Raw genomic sequence first — 20,164 nt, 5'->3', positions numbered from 1 at the left:
CAGTTGCTGGGGATTTTAAGAGACTCTGCGGTATACTACGTGTGCCATCTAGGAGTTTTTTCAACGTGCCAAAAGCTAACGGTTCAAAGTCGTCACAGTTAAAAACCCTCAAATGCCACCAGCCGCAACTGGAATCATACCTGATATCTTGGGAACAGTAGGGTGACGACTAACCTACTGTTCTGTGATAGTTAAAATATCTCGTCTTCAGACCATGCTTAGTGAGAACAAGAGATCGTCCACGACGCTCTGTATTATGTACATCTACAGCACGTAAGAGAATATCTCAAAGCATAAGCAGATACTCCATTTAAATATCCCCTTGTTTCTCCATGCCTATGGCACGTTTCTGTACTTAACCAATACGAAATCTTTGAAATCAAAGAAGAAACAGTCACATACCATTCTTATGTGTCAAGGTTTACAGATTAAAGACAATCAGGAACTAAAGCTCTTCTTTTAATGACGTGTGAATGTTGTAAAGTCGCTCATTAGCTCGCATGAATGGCGCTATATACAAATCAAGGAAGATGGAAGATGTCTTTTCTTCTTTTGCTATTTGCTTTACGTCGCACCGACACAGATAGGTGTTATGGCGACGATGGGACAGGAAAGGCCTGGGAATGGGAAGGAAGCGTCCGTGGCCTTAATTAAGGTACAGCCCCAGCATTTGCCTGGTGTGAAAATGGGAAACCACGGAAAACCATCTTCAGGGCTGCCGACGGTGGGGTTTGAACCCACTATCTCCCGAATAGTGGATACTGGCCGCACTTAAGCGACTGCAGCTATCGAGCTCGGTGGAAGATGTCTAACAGACATCAAATATCAGATAGATCAAAACAAGAAAAGGCTTTCTTGGAAAAGGAACTAATCTGTACTTCCGCCATCATACTTCCGCTACCACTGACAAGCAACCATTCCCACGATGAGGTCTAGAAAGCACAATGTTCGTATGAGCAGAATAAGCTGCTAATTGTAAAACTTATCGCCTGTATTGGACGATTTGCAGCTCTACGGAAAGCATCTGTCTCCGATTAGCAAGGTGATCTATAGGGTATAGAAGTTAAATTTCTCGACGTGGACTTTGTCAGATATCACAAAATAATCACTTTCACGACCACTTGACACTAAAAATATGCGGAAAAGGTAGAAGAATAACAACAAGAAGACTTAACTTGCTCAATGAGCAGCGAGTGAAGAACGAGTCACTGCATCGAGCACAAAAGTTTACTCGATCTAAATCAAAAGTAGCCCTGAGCCGTTCAACCACACTGAAAGCGTTATCTTTTCATTTAGAAGGAGTTAACTTTTGTGCTAAAATCAGCAACTTTTTCTTCATTCGCTGTTCGTGGTAGGCCCCTACAAGTCGAAAGTCTACTTAAACTATTTTGTGAACTCTGCGACATGCAACCACTTTGTGAAATGCAACCAACCCCTGTCTCCAATAAATCATCTGCCTATTCAGAGGCAGACACTTTTTGAACCAACCAAATGTAAACTATCCATCATTCTCCTGTGGACAAGATTTTATATTCCGCATGTGAACTAGACGTTGTGTGGCACTTTCAGTGATAACAGCATTTTGCTTTTCCAAACTCGAAGTAGAGTAGGCTTTTCGTGTGGGTACGAAAATAATTTATCGGGATGCTAGCAGACTGAGGATTGAAATGTGGTGTTTAAAAATGATGCTGGCTGTGAGCTTACATCCGGGAGATAGTAGGTTCGAATCCCACTATCGGCAGCCCTGAAGATGGTTTTCCGTGGTTTCCCATTTTCACACCAGGCAAATGCTGGGGCTGTACCTTAATTAAGGCCACGGCCGCTTCCTTCCAACTCCTAGGCCTTTCCTATCCCATCGTCGCCGTAAGACCTATCTGTGTCGGTGCGACGTAAAGCCCCTAGCAAAAAAAATGATGCTCAAATAGTCAGGATAAAAAATTATTAACTACAAAAGATGAAGTAGAGAAGATCGTTGGAAAGAATAGTTACAAAATCTACGTCAGTCTCGAGGAGATTCTACACTCAACCACTCTGCATGAAGGAACGCTTGGAAGGCTACATTACTATGAAAAAAGACCAGGAAGACGAGGAAGAACAGGAAGAATATTCATAAAGTAGGTCTTAGAGAACACAGGCACATAGAACTATATGGCCGTGAAGAGAGCTCCTGACAATCGTAGTCTCTGGAGAAATTTTATGAGAGTCGTCGAACTTAAAATTACAAGCAAATTACAATTATTGAGGAAAAGACGAATATTAGACCTCTGAAAATCTATTACGACTTACGAACAACGTGGTTAAGTACAATTCAGATATCCTCCGCTCTACTAATGTAAGTTGAAAAGTATAACATAACATTTTGGACTTTGTGCCCATTAACATTTTTGATACACACAAGGACTATAATTTACTAATGTTTCAAGAACTTTGTCCGAGAGCCGTTTATCACAAAGCTCTCCACTTCAAACGACTATAATTCTAAAACTAAACATTTTTTTTGACTTTATACCCATTGAAATTTTGATTTACACATTAAGGATAATTTATCAAATTTTCAATAATTTCGATCGAGAGCTATTTCCCATAAGGATTCTGCAGGTTCTCTTGTAATGTTACGTCAATGTCGATATGATGATCATAGCCAAGGTATCTTCAGTTTTAAGTGAAATCCGAACCTCTAGATTTTTTGTCTACAATAATATCATTCAATCTAGCAGTTTAATTCATAATATGTGTTAGTACTCTACTACTAGTATTTCATCCATCACGCTCCACTTCAGCACGAAACCATTCTCTCACATTGAATGCCCTTTCCAGCTACAGCACTGTATTTGGCTGTCGATTCAGAAGTGTATTTATATATTTTCCTCTCCACGCCAGATTAGCATTCACAGAGGCATTGTTCGGTTGTGAACCACTTTTAAAACAAAAAAAACAGCGCATAAACTGCTCCTGCCAGTTATTCAGTAAGTGCAGTGAGGTGTACCGATTGATTTCATGTTGAATGCGTGGTTTAACAATTTTGCGAATTCAAATCACTCCACACACCGTAAAATCGAAATCTCTGTGATTAACTACGGGATATACAGGTAAATGGGTCTCATATCTGATCTGATCTCATGGGATAAATTTCATGTACGATGAGGTTCATAAATGGATTTGTTGATTAAGGATATTCACTAGCCGATATAATGATTGCGAGTTGTTCTTTATAGCATAACGAAAATTAGTGGACTGAATTAAACCAGAGTTAGCTTATCTATATTCTACGACTCATCATCTTTGATGATGATCTAAAGCAATTGGATATCATCATCATCATATCCTGTGAAAACCACATCGGAGAGCAAATATTTTCCGGCAGTATCAGCCGACCGCAACAGTTTCAGCTTCATCCAAACGAAGTCATTCGATCTGAGATCATCATCGAGTATTTGCCGTCAAGTTCTTCAGGTTCAATATCGTTTCCTTTCCCCTCCAGGAGGTGTTCACTTCCGATGATTATTCGGGTATGCGTATAATGTGGCTAGTCAGTTTCATCCGGCGCTCAGTCAGAGTAGATTGGTTTTTTTCTGCTATTTTACGTTGCACCGACACAGACAAGTTTTATGGTGGCAATGGGATAGGACGATGGGATGGTAAAAAAAGCGACCGTGACCTTAATTAAGATAGAGACCCAGCATTTTCCTGGTGTAAAAATGGGTATACACGATAAATCACCTTCAGGGCTGCCGACAGTGGGGTTTGAACCCACTATTCCCTGAACGCAAGTCCAGGCCTTTCCAACTCAGCGTTAGAGGGCTAGGAAACCCTGGAGCTTTCCGGTGTCTGTCCAGGAGTGACCTCCCACTACTCTGTCGCTGCGGCTGTGTTTAAGTAAGATATCACGCGCTTGGTTGTAGACCTTGATTTTTAGCTGGCATTACAAACCATTTGTGTGATTTAAATATTTCTTTGGGTGGCAAAAATATGAAGAATCTTACGCCCAATGTAACGGTACCATTGTGACAGATTTAAGATTTACGGCAAGTCATTCATCTTCTTCCAGCAATTTTCCTTCATATCACTAAATTAGTAGACAGCCTGGTGGCCATGATCCTTAAGGTGTGAAGCCTATAAATGGTATGACACCACGTTTAGCCGGTTCGAGTCCCGTTGGTCGAAAACATTTTCATCATCAGAAAGTTTCGTGACAGGGTAAGGGAGGTTGTGTACAATTTCTAATCACTAGATTGAGTATCAAAAGTCTGGATTAAATTCCAAACCTCTCCGCAGTGCCCATATGGACTGAGAACATAATGATGCTGTTGATCGTGATTCGTCCGTCGGATAGGGCGTAAAGCCTTGAACAAAACCCTTGGTGTTATTCGACAGGAGTAGTCTCTGTGCCGGCACCGCGTTTCACCCTCTACCTATTATCACGTATCACGTCATTCATTTCATCCTATTAACTCCTCTGATGAGGTTGACATCAGGAGGGGCATCCAGTCGTAAAAAGTCGCTACGAGGGTTCATCTCACTTAATACCCGACACCATAGAGAAACGGGACAATATTCTGATATCACGAAGCAATACAAGGCCTTAGCTAAGGCGAAGATGCAACCTCTACCCGTGGGGGCCCCGTGCTTTGAGCACTCAATTACTCACACTCAGTATACTTTGGAACACGGTAGTGAGCGGTAGTGGTCCGGTTTTGATTCCCGGAACTGCCAGAGATTTAAGAATGGCAGGTGGGCTGGTGTGTGATTAAAATGGTACATGCAGTCCACCGCCAGTGGAGATGTACCGGGCCTGCCATACGCCAAACATGGCGGCTCCCCATTTGGAGTGGCCTGATGTAGCAAACTCGTTGGTCACAGCAGCTGACAGGCGCTCAGTGTCCGATTGTCGTAATATTTCTTCGTTCGTGATGTGATCACATCAGGAAGGGTATCCAATCGTAAAAAATCGCTGCGGTGGTTATTATTGTTGAAAGGCATGTAGCTGTTTAATGAAGATGCTAGAAGTAATTTTGTTCTGTACAGAGTGTCCGCTTTAAACCATATGTCGACACATTCGCTTACTACCGTGTTCCAAAGTATACTGAGTGCGAGTAATCGAGTGCTCAAAGCACGGGGCCCCCACGGGTAGAGGTTGCATCTTCGCCTTAGCTAAGGCCTTGTATTGCTTCGTGATATCAGAATATTGAATTTTCACTCATAGATTACCAGAAACAACCTGTTATAGAGATACTTGTTTTGGTAGCGTGAAGTTTTCGTGCATTCTCTGGGGTGAGACATGTCAAAAGGTTATCAACTAAAGAAGTAGTCATTGGATCTTCGTAAAGATGTGACAAATTCCGAAAACTATCCCGCAACAATCCGAATCAAATATGCAGTATAAATATCACACAGCTGTGAGTTGGTTCCCTACGTGTATTTATTGCACGTGTGTGTTGTACGTTAATCTGGCTATCTAAGCAAAAGCATAATTGCATTTAAAAGCCACAGAAAATATGCAGTCAACCTGCACCAGAATTGAGAAGGTGGCTTAGAGTATTATTGTTTCAAATGTATCTCGTTTTTTGGTAACTTCAGGGTGGAAACGGCCTTAACAGATCGTTTACTGATAAAACAGGTAATAATCATCCCACGTTTGAAAGCACTAAGCTCCCTTGCTGCTCCTCCCCAAACCCCCGCACCACCCCCAGGCAGCAGGTTATCTCGTAGCATTGAATATCGAACACTCAGCCGTCTTTTATAGCAACAGTGGTCGTACTGGTCGTACTGACATCTGGGCTCAAGGTCTGGCGATGCTGGAAGGGGAAACAGCTATCAGAGGGAAAGTAGTTGACAGAGCTACAGTTGAGGTACAGACGCAACATTTGTCTGGAGTGGAAATGGGAAAATCATATCAAATTGAGTACCTGAGTAAGAGGACGGGCTAACCCGCAAAAATAAAGCTTCGATATAAATAAGGCTTCATTAGATTAAATAAAACACACGCAAAAATTGAAATTTAAATATCAATGTGAAAATGAAAATGAAAACCTACAACCTGTTGTAACGGTTCAAATCCCGTTACAAGATGATATCTGTATTTTTATTATTGTATGATTTTATCTGTATATTATTATTATTATTACTATTATTATTATTATTATTATTATGTTATCTGTGATATTGTTACTATTATTGTAATTATCAGTTTTATTCAATTCGATTTTGCAATTGCCTGTTGCTCGCAAGATTGTACTTAGATGTATGCATATATACGTATGAGTAGAATAACACTCAATACCTGTACAGTGAGAATTGTTGTATATATCAGAGATTGGGTGTGACGTTGGGACATTGTGCAAGATTAGTGGCGATTCTACCAAGTCATCGCCGCGCCATGGCTACGGCATTGTATTTATTTAGATATGCGCTCACGGAGTCAGCCGCCGCAGGGCTATTTCACCACTGTATGTAATATCTGTCGCGTAGGTGGGAGTATGTCATGGTTATTTCTGGAGATTACGTAGTTGTGTCAACCAACGTCTATATAAGGTGGGTGCATATTGTAGCGTCAGTCATTAGTTATACGGATGCAGTACAGTGAAGTAGTCTACTAGATCAAGAGGCCTTAGTTGGTCAGTCAACCAGTGTGAACGAGAGATGGTGAAGACTCAGTGAGCCATTATTGGTCATTGAGAGAGTGAGACCAAATGGTTGGTCGCTCACTCAGTTGAAGACACGGACGCAAGGGCTTACCATGAAGTCAGAGAGGACAACCCTGGACCTGCCAAGAGGTCATACCATATTGACTTACAAAGAAGTCAGATGATATGGAGAAGAAGCAGTCACAAGGACGTATCACCAAGTTAGGCGTGACACATCTATAGTAAACACCAGAGCAATGGATTACGTAGTAATTACACTAAAAGTGTTGAAGGTACAGTCAAGTGAATCAGTGAGGGAAATATTTCGTATAAATTGTTAAATGTCCGGTCAAGAAGAATTCAAATTCATGCCTAGTTTCTTTCATTTGCAATGTCATAATTTCATATTCTCATCTGTTTAATCGCAACAAGACTCACTATTTTTGATATATTATTTAAAGAATATATATTGTTCTATCAAACGAATTCATAGTTTTATTTCATTGAAAGTAAAATATCTTAACCTCAAAATTAATGGGGAAACCGAACGCCAATCTCCTTTTCCCAGAACTTATATGGTATGTTGTCAAAAGTAAGCTTATTACCCCACACCCTAGAGATAGTCAAGAGTCTCATTCTATTATTGCTGTACGGAGTGACAGCTGGCGCCCTTCAAATAACGTATGTGTAAGTAAGCAGGTAACAAGTAAGTGTGAGTACAAGGTCCGACGTGTGTGTATTTTATTTAATGAATATTGATATTCAGATTTTTCAAGTTAAATGCAGATTTATTACATGTGTTGTATAATTCAGTCAGCAAGTTAGGAAACTCTCAATGTGTCGACGCAACGTGGAACACGAATAAATTCAGAATTTGTTCTGAATGACAGCATATCATAGGTTCATTTTGGGAAGAGTGTGCGCATTTAAGCCAACGGAATTATTACCGGTAAATGTTAGGAGTGTAACTTTGTGATATATATTTGTATTTTGGGGATATGTCAAGGGATTTGAAGAGGGAAATTAATTTGAGATCGCGTACTATCACTAGTGAACCAAAGATGGACAAGGAAGACAATAACAAGTCATGTGACGACGAGGTCATTGCTTCTGCGGACATCCAAGGTGATATTCAGAGTAGGGAACAGGTGAATACGATGGAATTTTCTGAGATAATTCAGGAAAGTACAGAAATTGAGAAGCACACTGAAACTCAAAAGGAAATCGCGGGGGGAATGAACCAGGATACTCTAAATTTGCTGATGGCCAAATTTACCGAGTTCAGCAGTAGAATGGAGGAAAAGTTTGATAGTAGTGAAAATAGTCAGAAACGAATGGAGGAAAAGATTGATACTAGTAGTGAAAATAATAAGAAAGAAATAAGTAGTAAAATGGAACAAATAATTAGTAGTAACGAAAATAGTAAGGAAGAGATGAAAGAATTAATTAGTACTAATAATGAAAATTGTAATAAACAGATTAACTCTCTAAGTAATAACATGGATAAATGATTGGTATTAGTAGTGTAAATAATAAGAAAGAGATGAAAGAATTAATTGATAATAGTAATGAAAATTGTAAAGAACAGATTGAAAAGAATAACGAAAAGTATATGAAACAGATGGAAAAAGTGATTGGTATCTGTAGTAAAATGGGAAAAATGATTGGTAGTTGTAACGAAAAATTTAATGTGATCAATGATAAAATAGACGGGTTAAGTGAATCACTAAATTCTAAAATAGATACTAAGATAGTAGAGGTAACTAGTCAAATATGTAAGTTAGAAAATAAGTTTAATAAAGAGTGTGTTGACCTCAGAGGAGAAATAGAGTTGAATCATACTCAAATTGAGCATGTCAAAGAAACATTTACAGAGAATATCGTAGAGTTAAGTAATAAGATTTCTAGTAATCGGGAAGAAATTCATGAGATGGTCGAAAAGAGATTGGACAAGATCCATAATGCAGTGGTGCAAGATATGAGAGAATGTGTCAGTAAGGTAGAAACGTTTGAAAAAGAGCTTGGGCAGGTCAGAGAACTAAAGAACAAACAAGAAACTTTGTCGCAGAAGGTTACAGAGAAAGAGGAAAAATTACAGGAAGAATTGAGAATAATGAAAGAGAATGCGGAAAGAATAGCGGAAGAAAAAGTTTTGAATTGCCAGAGGGTGCTACGGAAAGAAATGAGAGAAGGTCAGATTACAAGAGAAATAGTAGTAACGAGTGGTTTACACAATAGGGACCAAGATTTGCCTAAGTTTACTGCAAAACAATTTAATCCTATGGAATTTGTAACATTAGTTGAGAAAAGATTTGCAAATAAGTTAAGGGATAATATTATCGAATGGGAATACCTATTAGAGATCTTGTCTAATTCTTTCATCGGTGAAAGTAAAACCTGGTTTCAAGTGTACCGTAATGATATGTCTAATTTAGGAGAATTTAAAGAGAAGTTCGTTGACAAGTTTTGGGATGAGAATATACAAGATCGTGAGAGAGAACGGATTATGCTTGGTAAATATATGACAGAATACTTTCTGACACACGTGCTTATATGGAAAAATCTTAATAGTATTGGTTCAGAAGTTGATATCGTAAGGATTATGTTAAAACATTATTCTGATAAGATTAGGGAAGCTGCGTGTATGCAGAAAGTCAGTACTATCAAAGAAATGGAGGTATTGTTAGATAGTTTCGAGGCTCTGAATGGTAGAGTAGGTGATAATCAATCGACCGCAAAGTAGAACTGTAGAAGGAGCGGAAAACAGGTCAGATAATTATCAGAGGAGAGGGAATAATAATGATCAGCCGAGGAATAATAGAAATTTCAATAGTGATAGAGGTCAGCAGAATTACCAGAGAGAATCGGAAGATGGGAGGCGTGCAGATGTGAATTATGTGAGGAATTATAGACAGAATAGCTGGAGAGGGAATAATTATGATCAGCCGAGGAATGATAGAAATTTCAATAGTGGTAGAAGTCAGCAGAATTACCAGAGAGAATCGGAAGATGGGAGGCGTGCAGATGTGAATTATGTGAGAATTATAGACAAAATAGCTGGAGAGGGAATAATTATGATCAGCCGAGGAATAATAGAAATGTCAATAGTTACAGAGGTCAGCAGAGTTACCAGAGAGAATCGGAAGATGGGAGGCGTGCAGATGTGAATTATGTGAGGAATTATAGACAGAATAGCTGGAGAGGGAATAATTATGATCAGCAGACGAATAATAGACATTTCAATAGTGATAGGGTTCAGCAGAGTTATCAGGGGCAATCCGGAGAAGGAAGGTGTGAAAACTTTATAGGCCAAAGTGACGGAAGGCCTGAGGATTTTAGTCATCAGAGAGAGAGTAATAGGCTAAATGCGAATGGTATTCAGGAATAGTCATCGAGCAAGAGTATTCCAAACGCACAGGGAATCGGGTAAGTTAAGTGGACAGGCTGAAGGTAGAAGTTGAACAGGTATGTAGTATAAGTAGTTGTGTAGTGAAAGTAGATTTAAGTATAGTGTGATTGTGACCTAAGTAATGTTAAGTGAGATATTTAAGTAGTGCCGTAGTCGTAGATCATACAGTAATTGATGGTAGTAGTAAGTTAGACGTAAGAAGTGATCTGTTAAAGTGATGTAAGTACTTATAATACTGAGAATATGATGTAAGTAGTGAAGTAGTAACTCCAATGATGGAAATTGTGATGTGAAGAAGGTACTATTAGATATTATAACAGCCGTTGGGTGAGTCAAAGTGAGTAAATAAGATGATAGCGGTAGTAATCACGATAGAAGATGATTGTAAGTTTCATCTATGCGTTGTACCAAAACTTGTGTATTCAGTTGTTTTAGGAGCTGACTTGGTTGCAAATCATGGAAGTAGAGTAGACTTTAATTTAGGTAGTGTGTGTTTGTTCTGGGAGCAATCTAGCAAAGAAGTACGTATTAATTATGATGGTCTGAGGTAAGTGTGTTGGTGACGTGTGTTCTTTGAAATATATGAGAGGTAAGTGTTGTTCCTAGTGAGAGGAAATGTTTTGTTGGGTGTGTTACGTGCCTGTACGACCAGTATCCGAGGGATAGTCGGTATGAGGCAGTGACGTGAGGTAATTTGAGTGAATTACAGGAGGAGTAATTGTGTTCGATGTTAGGTAAGCATCGAGATGTATTTAGTGGTTAAGTGAGGAAGAACACGTATATGAACATAAATTTGTAGTAGATGACCATTCATCATTTGTGGGAGGTAAGTACCCCATTCAACTTAAAAATGCTAGTGAAGTCTAAGAACAAATAAACATTATGCTGGATTACGGAATAATTGAACCATCTTGTAGCCATAGTATTGATTCTTTAATTATTTTTGCCAAGAAGGATGTGATTTATTGATATATGTAAGTCAATGAGTTCAAAACTGATTCAGTTTGAGTGACAGACTGCTCCTCAGAGTTCCATTTTCATCATCTGCAGAGGCGGGAAATATGTTGAAGTTATATTTTTTTTATCAGGGGTATTTCACTATTGTGAACCGTATCGGGGAGTGTGCATATTCTTATAAAGATCAGGAAGGGAAGATTGTCGGTATTTATAGTATAATCAATGTAAAGAAGTACTTCACGTGAGATTTGTTGAGGTAATAATAAGATGATTAAATTTTTGTAAGAAACTGGCAAAATAAAACTAACATCTGCGATTGGCGTGTGAACCAAGTGTCGTATTGGTGTATTGGAAGAATAAGTGCTACATTGTCATGTACTGTGTGACAAAAAAAACGGAGAACAGGACATTGGACAGTTATCTGAGATAACAATATGCGAGAAAAGTTCTCATATAAGTAAATTTTCACAAAATGTTTTGATATGTTAAAAAAAGAAGAATGTAGTATAATGAATTAAAATTATTTGTATGTATTTAATCAAGTGCTGTACTCTTGTGATTTGTATGAGAGAAAAAGAGAATGGGACACTGAACAGTTATCTACGATGGCAATGTGCGAGAAAAATTCTCATACCTTTGATATTTTGATAAAATGTATGGATGTTGAAAAAGAAAATTATTGTTGTATACTCATTTAAAGTGTTTATATGTGTCAGTGGTATATATATATATATATATATATATATAATTTTGTTCATAAATCAATCGATTCTTTGTTCTTCGATTTATTTATGAGGGAGGCGAATTGTAACGGTTCAAATCCCGTTACAAGATGATATCTGTATTTTTACTATTGTATGATTTTATCTGTATATTATTATTATTATTATTATTATTATTATTATGTCAGTATTATTATTATGTTATCTATGATATTGTTACTATTATTGTAATTATCAGTTTTATTCAATTCGATTTTGCAATTGCCTGTTGCTCGCAAGATTGTACTTAGATGTATGCATATATACGTATGAGTAGAATAACACTCAATACCTGTACAGTGAGAATTGTTGTATGTATCAGAGATTGGGTGTGACGTTGGGACATTGTGCAAGATTAGTGGCGATTCTACCAAGTCATCGCCGCGCCATGGCTACGGCATTGTATTTATTTAGATATGCGCTCACGGAGTCAGCCGCCGCAGGGCTATTTCACCACTGTATGTAATATCTGTCGCGTAGGTGGGAGTATGTCATGGTTATTTCTGGAGATTACGTAGTTGTGTCAACCAACGTCTATATAAGGTGGGTGCATATTGTAGCGTCAGTCATTAGTTATACGGATGCAGTACAGTGAAGTAGTCTACTAGATCAAGAGGCCTTAGTTGGTCAGTCAACCAGTGTGAACGAGAGATGGTGAAGACTCAGTGAGCCATTATTGGTCATTGAGAGAGTGAGACCAAATGGTTGGTCGCTCACTCAGTTGAAGACACGGACGCAAGGGCTTACCATGAAGTCAGAGAGGACAACCCTGGACCTGCCAAGAGGTCATACCATATTGACTTACAAAGAAGTCAAGATGATATGGAGAAGAAGCAGTCACAAGGACGTATCACCAAGTTAGGCGTGACACATCTATAGTAAACACCAGAGCAATGGATTACGTAGTAATTACACTAAAAGTGTTGAAGGTACAGTCGAGTGAATCAGTGAGGGAAATATTTCGTATAAATTGTTAAATGTCCGGTCAAGAAGAATTCAAATTCATGCCTAGTTTCTTTCAGTTGCAATGTCATAATTTCATATTCTCATCTGTTTTATCGCAACAAGACTCACTATTTTTGATATATTATTTAAAGAATATATATTGTTCTATCAAACGAATTCATAGTTTTATTTCATTGAAAGTAAAATATCTTAACCTCAAAATTAATGGGGAAACCGAACGCCAATCTCCTTTTCCCAGAACTTATATGGTATGTTGTCAAAAGTAAGCTTATTACCCCACACCCTAGAGATAGTCAAGAGTCTCATTCTATTATTGCTGTACTGAGTGACAGCTGGCGCCCTTCAAATAACGTATGTGTAAGTAAGCAGGTAACAAGTAAGTGTGAGTACAAGGTCCGACGTGTGTGTATTTTATTTAATGAATATTGATATTCAGATTTTCCATTTTAAATGAAGATATTCATAATTTCCATTATAAATGCAGGTTTATATAATATTTGTAAATTAGTCAGCAATTTAGGAACATGTTCACACTGTTTTCCAGTCATTGACCGGGTCAGGGATGTAATGAATGAAACATATAGGCTGTTATTACAATGGGGTCTCCACTCCCAAGGTGATTTTTATTAATGAGTGATAAATGCGATGAAATGATAATAGAGAGTGTTGCTGGAATGAAATATGACAGGGAAAACCACCGGAGTACCCGGAGAAAAATCTGTCCCACCTCCGCTTTGTCCAGCACAAATCTCACATGGTGTCACCGGGATTTGATACATGGTATCCAGCGGTGAGAGGCCGACGCGCTGCCGTCTGAGCCACGGAGGAAACAAAATATCAATGTATAGTCTTTAAATTAATTACATATCAGTATAACTCAGAAAATTAAGAGTAGAATAACATTTTAAGTTCAATCGTTAATAAATCGACATTAGTTTAAAAATAATACTGTCTACAAACAAGATAACACTGTAAATTAGGATTTTCCTCCTTCTTGGTTTTAATTGTCAAGATCTTCATTCACTATCTTAGTAGCTGGTTTGAGACTTCAATATAGACCGTGATATACTGCTGGAATGTATGGAAGTAGAAGCAGTGATTAATATCGCTTCCTGATGGGTACAGTGTAGTTAGGTTTTCCAGTCCTTCTTTCAGCACTTCGTTTGTTAGCAAACCTTTCATCTTCTCGTTCTTTTTTTTTTTTCGGAAAATATGTTTTTTTTTTGCTAGTTGCTTTACGTCGCACCGACACAGATAGGTCTTATGGCGACGATGGGATAGGAAAGGGCTAGGAGTGGGAAAGGAAGCGGCCGTGGCTTTAATTAAGGTACAGTCCCAGCATTTGCCTGGTGTGAAAATGGGAAACCACGGAAAACCATTTTCAGGGCTGCTGACAGTGGGGTTCGAACCTACTATCTCCCGAATACTGGATACTGGCCGCACTTAAGCGACTGCAGCTATCGAGCTCGGTAATACGAAATTTTGTCAATGACTTAATGTGAGTATGAGAACATAAGGAACAGGGAACCTGGCTTGTCCTATGTTACTTTTATTGTCGTTATTTCTCTACTCAGTACTTTTCTTCCCTCAACACTTAGTTTGACCTTCACTACAATGTTTAAGAGGTTTTTTATCAATCCTTGAAGTCTGCACATGCCATGTCCAATACTGTAATTGTTTTTTTGACCCGGGCACTTTTAACAATTTTTCTCCATTGTTCGGGAGTGTTAACATAATCAATCAACTTGTCGAGACATTTTCCCTATCATTCCGAAATCCCTAAAACTTGGCAAAAATATGTATCCAGGCGATGGTTCATGGTGTGGATTACTGTAGTCACGTCCTAGTTCGTGAACCATGGGCAACGGTTGAGTGGCCTAGTAAGTTGTCCTGAGAGTCGGGATACCAGTTGCTATGGAATGGGAGTGGGCATCTCGGGCATATTCTGAGTCATGGCCCTCCTTGTGCTCAGGCGGCTAGGACTATACAATCCACCGATGGTACCTAACACGTTAGAGGAGAGATCCTCACTTGGACTATGTGTAAGTAAGGTAGCATCCTGCTTCAAGAATTTGCCGAGCTCAGAACTTTTTAAGCAAGCCTCGGACCTATGGGAGTAACGGAGTCTTACTCTCATTTGATAGGCGAGGGACTCCTTGGAAACAACTTTGCGAACGAAATGGAATTCGATGGGGAGCTATCAATATTAATGGGGTTTATGGAACAAAGAAAGTAGAACTGGCTGAGTCAGCAAAGAGGATGCATCTGGACGTGCTAGGAGTAAGTGATATTCGGGTAAGGGGAGATAGTGAGGAAGAGATAGGAGACTATAAAGTGTACTTGACGGGTGTTAGAAACGGAAGGGCAGAGTCTGGGGTAGGGCTCTTTATCAGGAATACCATTGCACGCAACATAGTTTCTGTTAGGCACGTAAATGAGCGAATGATGTGGGTAGATTTGTCAGTTGGAGGAATTAGGACTAGAATTGCGTCCGTGTATTCACCATGTGAGGGTGCAGATGAAGATGAACTTTACAAGTTTTATGAAGCATTGAGAGACATCGTAATCAGGGTTAACAGCAAGGAGAGGTTAGTGCTAATGGGCGATTTCAATACGAAAGTTGGAAATAGAACTGAAGGATACGAAAGGGCGATTGGTAAATGTGGGGAAAATATGGAAGCTAATGGGAACGGGAAGCGTTTGCTGGACTTCTGTGCTAGTATAGGTTTAGCAGTTGCGAATACATACTTCAAGCATAAGACTATACACCTCTACACGTGGGAGGCTAGGGGTACCAGGTCCATAATAGGCTATCTTAACCGACTTCGAATTCAGGAAGTCTGTTAGGAATGTACGGGATTTTGGGGGATTTTTTGATGATACAGACCACTCTATAATCATTAGTGAACTAAAGTATCTCTATGCCTAGGACAGAGAAAGTGAAAATTGTTTGCAAACGAATCAGGTTAGAAAATCTCAAGGACGAGGAAATTAGAAGTACATGGGTATGATTAGTGAGAAGTTTCGAACAGTGGACAGTAAGCAGGTTCAGGGTATAGAAAGAGAATGGGTGGCATACATAGATGCTGTAGTAGAAACAGCAAGGGAATGCCTAGGAACGACCGTGTGTAAAGATGGGTAAAAGCGAACATCTTGGTGGTATAATGAAGTGAGAGCAGCTTGTAAACGTACAAAGAAGGCTTATCAGAAATGGCTCCAAATAAGGACTGATGCAGACAGGCAATTGTACGTAGGTGAAAGAAATAGAGCGAAACAAATAGGTGTTGAATCCGAAAAGAAGTCTTGGGAAGATTTTGGTAATAACCTGGAAAGACTAGGTCAAGCAGCAGCGAAACCTTTCTGGACAGTAATAAAGACTCTTAGGAAGGGAGGGAAAAAGGAAATGAACAGTGTTTTTGGTAATTCAGGTGAACTCATAATAGATCCCAGCGAATCACTGGACAGGTGGAGGTAATATTTTGAAAATCTTCTCAACGTAAAAGGAAATCTTCCTGGTGGTGCCGCGAAGAACCAAGCTTATTGGGAGGAAGAAAATGATGTTGGTGAAATTACGCTTGAGGAAGTGGAGAGAATGGTAAATAAACTCCATTGTCATAAAGCAGCAGGAATAGATGAAATTAGACCTGAAATATTGAAGTATAGTAGGAAGGCAGGGATGAAATGGTTTCATAGAGTATTAATATTAGCATGGAGTGTTGGTAATGTACCTTCAGATTGCACCTATCTATAAGCAAGGGAACAGGGAGGATTGCAAGAACTATCGAGGTATCTCATAGATTAGTATAGGCAAAGTATTCACTGGCATCTCGGAAGGGAAGGTGCGATCAGTGGTTGAGAGGAAGTTGGATGAAAACCAGAGTGGATTCAGACCACAGAGGGGTTGTCAGGATCATATTTTCAGTATGTGGCAGGTAATTGAAAAATGTTACGAGAGGAATAGACAATTGCGTTTATGTTTCGTCGGTCTAGAAAAAGCATATGACAGGGTACCGAGGAAAAATATGTTCGCCATACTGGGGGATTATGGAATTAAGTGTAGAGTGAGTTCTTGGTTCAGGGTACTTACTGGGGTTAGACAAGGCTGTAATCTTTCACCTTTGCTGTTCGTAGTTTAGTGGATCATCTGCTGAGTGGTATAAAGTGGCAGGGAGGGATTCAGTTATGTGGAAATTTAGTAAGCAGTTTGTCCTATGCTGAAGACTTGGTCTTAATGGCAGGTTGTGCCGAAAACCTGCAGCCTAATATCTTGGAAATTGAAAATATGTGTAATGAGTATGGTATGAAAATTAGCCTCTCGAAGACTGAATTGATGTCAGTATGTAAGAAATTCAACAGAAGGTTGTGTTTTCTCCCAGGATGGTAACACAGCAGTAAATGAGATTGAATCTGGGTGTAGTAAAGCTAATGCGGTGAGCTCGCAGTTGCGATCAACAGTGTTCTGTAAGAAGGAAGTCAGCTCCCGGACGAAACTATCTTTACCTCGTTCTGATTTCAGACCAACCTTGCTTTACGAAAGCGAAAGCTGGGTGGACTCAGGATATCTTGTTCATAAGTTACAAGTATCCGACATGAAAGTAGCGAGAATGGTTGCTGGTACAAGCAGGTGAGAACAATGGCAGGAGGTTACTCAGAACGAGGAGATAAAGTCTGTTAGGAATGAACTCTATGGATGAAGCTGTATGCATAAACCGGCTTCGGTGGCGGGATCATGTGAGGCGAATGGAGGAGGATAAGTTACCTAGGAGAATAATGGACTCTGTTATGGAGGGTAAGAGAAGTAGAGGGAGACCAAGACGACGATGGTTAGACTCAGTTTCTAACAATTTAAAGATAAGATGTATAGAAGTAAATGAGGTCACAGCACTAGTTGCAAATAGAGGATTGTGGTGACGTTTAATAATTTCGCATATTCTTGCAGACTGAACGCTGAAAGGCATAACAGTCCATAATGAAAATGTATGTATGTATGTATGTATGTATGTATGTATGTATGTATTGCACCTGGAAATGATTATGGGGCCAGAGCATGGGAAGAATCTCAGGTAGTGTGCGGTTAGTTATTGGAGCAGGTACAGAGAAGGATATTTTCGCAGGGCGAATAATAAATGGTAAAATTTTTTGACAATATTTATTGAAATTTTCATGTAAATCACCCTGCAGTTGAATTGTCAAAATTAAATTTTCACGCAATCTTTTCAAAATGCAAAAATGAAATATCGGCGCTGTTATATTCTGAGACATCCACTTGATGTTAAAATGTCCAAAAAACCAAACCAAACCCCATGGCACTTGAAGGGCCTTGGCCTATCAAGCGACCGCTACTCAGCCTGAGGCCTGCAGATTAAGAGGTGTCGTGTGGTCAGCACGACGAATCCTCTCGGCCGTTATTCTTGGCTTTCTAGACCGGGGCCGCTATCTCACCGTCAGATAGCTCCTCAATTCTAATCACGTAGGCTGAGTGGACCTCAAACCAGCCCTCAGGTCCAGGTAAAAATCCCTGACCTGGCCGGGAATCTAACCTGGGGCCTCCGGGTAAGAGGCAGGCACGCTACCCCTACACCACGGGGCCGGCAAAAATGTCCAAAAGGAATGCCAATTTACTGCGATCATAAACACCCTACAGTTCATCTAGGTTCTCTTATATAGCTTTAAATTCCAAAATAACACTTTGCACATGGTATTTCATTAAACCAAATTGCGTAAAACCCAAGTCCATCACTTGTGATGCAAACCTACAGTTTTTCTAAGATTTTAAAAATATTAACACACACTTCCATTAATCTGATAGTTCAAGTAAAAGTTTTCAATCACTTGCTGTATACTCCTACAGTTCGTCTAAATCGATTTTATAAGAAAAGAAAATAGTGCACTTGCTTTATGGCAAACCCTATAGTTCGTATAAGTGAAATGATTTTAAAGAGAAATCTACAGTTCAAAACAAGACATGAAGTCTTCTTGAATTATTAGGAATACTAAAATTCGCACGAAGCACTTTTCTGTTGACGAATGTAGCACTATAAATGATTGAGTGCTTTTTTAAAAGTCAGTTAGTGTCTAAGTGGAATTACTCACTCAAAAAATATATGAAAAACACTTATATCACCTGTAATTTGCTTATAAGGATTGATGAAGTACTGTCCTGCGGCTGGTGACTGGAACTTTCTGCAGCGTGCAGCCAAGACTCGAACTCAGCACCAGCAGCGTGACACGTCCTTTCAATGAAGACACGACGTAATTATCCCTCGTCGAAATCGCGATCATTCACTCGCTGGACACCACGATTGAAGAAACTACGTTTAATCCCACGCTGGAAATGACATTCTCAATGTAATATCACGACACTTCCAAGATTTCCGATGTTGTTTTAAAGAAAAATGTTGAAACACGGAAAGTTCAATTGGCACAATATAATGTTGTAGAACTCTTAATTATCATTAAGATTGGTATTTTACACTGACACAAGTCTTAATGCATAGTTCGTATTCTCACTTTTAGTTCTACGATGTTAATTACGTGACTCAGAATATCACAGTCTATGCTATAGTGTGATCCACAAGTCAAGTTAATGCAGTAATGACCTATAGTCGTTTTCACAATGGAAAACACAGTCTCTCGCTCACAGTTTACAGAATAAAAATTGAACACTGTCACAGTTCACAATAGTCACTGATTATGTCTCATGTTCAATCGTAGAATGATCATCACAGTTCATGAAACACTCGAGAATATGCCATTAATATCACTAATCTAACAGTCTCTGGAATACTAAAATTCATAGATTAAAAAGTTTTTATGACTGAATTTGCAAGACGTGAGTTTGTATGACGTATGTACACGTGAAAAAATAGTCACATTTAGTCCTGTTATTTGTTGAATACATAGTGGAATACTATTTCACACAGTTCATAATCGTACTAGTATACGAGAAATGCGTCTCAGAATTAATTAAATTGTCATAAATCGAAAGTTCAGTTTATCACACACAATGTCCTAGTATGCTGTTCCTGTCAACGATAAAGTTCAAAATTACGAGAGATTGAAAAAGTCGGCAATACCGTCAACTGGTAAACTAAACACTTGACTTCCCAATTATACTTCCATGCACAGTCTCTGTCGTAAATTCACTTAGTTAAGACACTCGCATATCTTATACAATGATGGTTTAGTCGGAGAAAATTTTATAACATTTCACACGTCACGACGCGGCTAAAACTTCCCTTGCGACGTCCTCGCACACTTTCAAAGTTCTAGAGTGTAACTTTCATGTCTCTCGCGAAGCGCGACGGAGCATACTGACGTCTTGTCATGATCGTAGAGTTTAAGATACACTGACTATACTCTCAGTTCGTCGACCTATTTATATCCGGCTGGGAGCCGCACTCTGAATCAGGTGACAGAGGGGTGATAATACTTCCCAACCTTCAACT

At 39.2% G+C, this 20,164-nt stretch overlaps 1 protein-coding gene across 1 annotated transcript in view; it reads right to left on the bottom strand.

Annotated features, from left to right (window-relative positions):
• Positions 1-20,164, bottom strand: part of rdgC (retinal degeneration C) — a 1,179,561-nt gene that overhangs the window by 914,589 nt on the left and 244,808 nt on the right. The gene's annotated exons all lie outside the window — the stretch shown is intronic.

This window comes from Anabrus simplex, chromosome 1 (assembly GCF_040414725.1).
Source record: "Anabrus simplex isolate iqAnaSimp1 chromosome 1, ASM4041472v1, whole genome shotgun sequence".
Taxonomy (NCBI): Eukaryota; Metazoa; Arthropoda; class Insecta; order Orthoptera; family Tettigoniidae; genus Anabrus; species Anabrus simplex.
The sequence above is the reverse complement of the archived record's forward strand: the minus strand, read 5'-3'. Positions and strand labels throughout refer to the sequence as shown.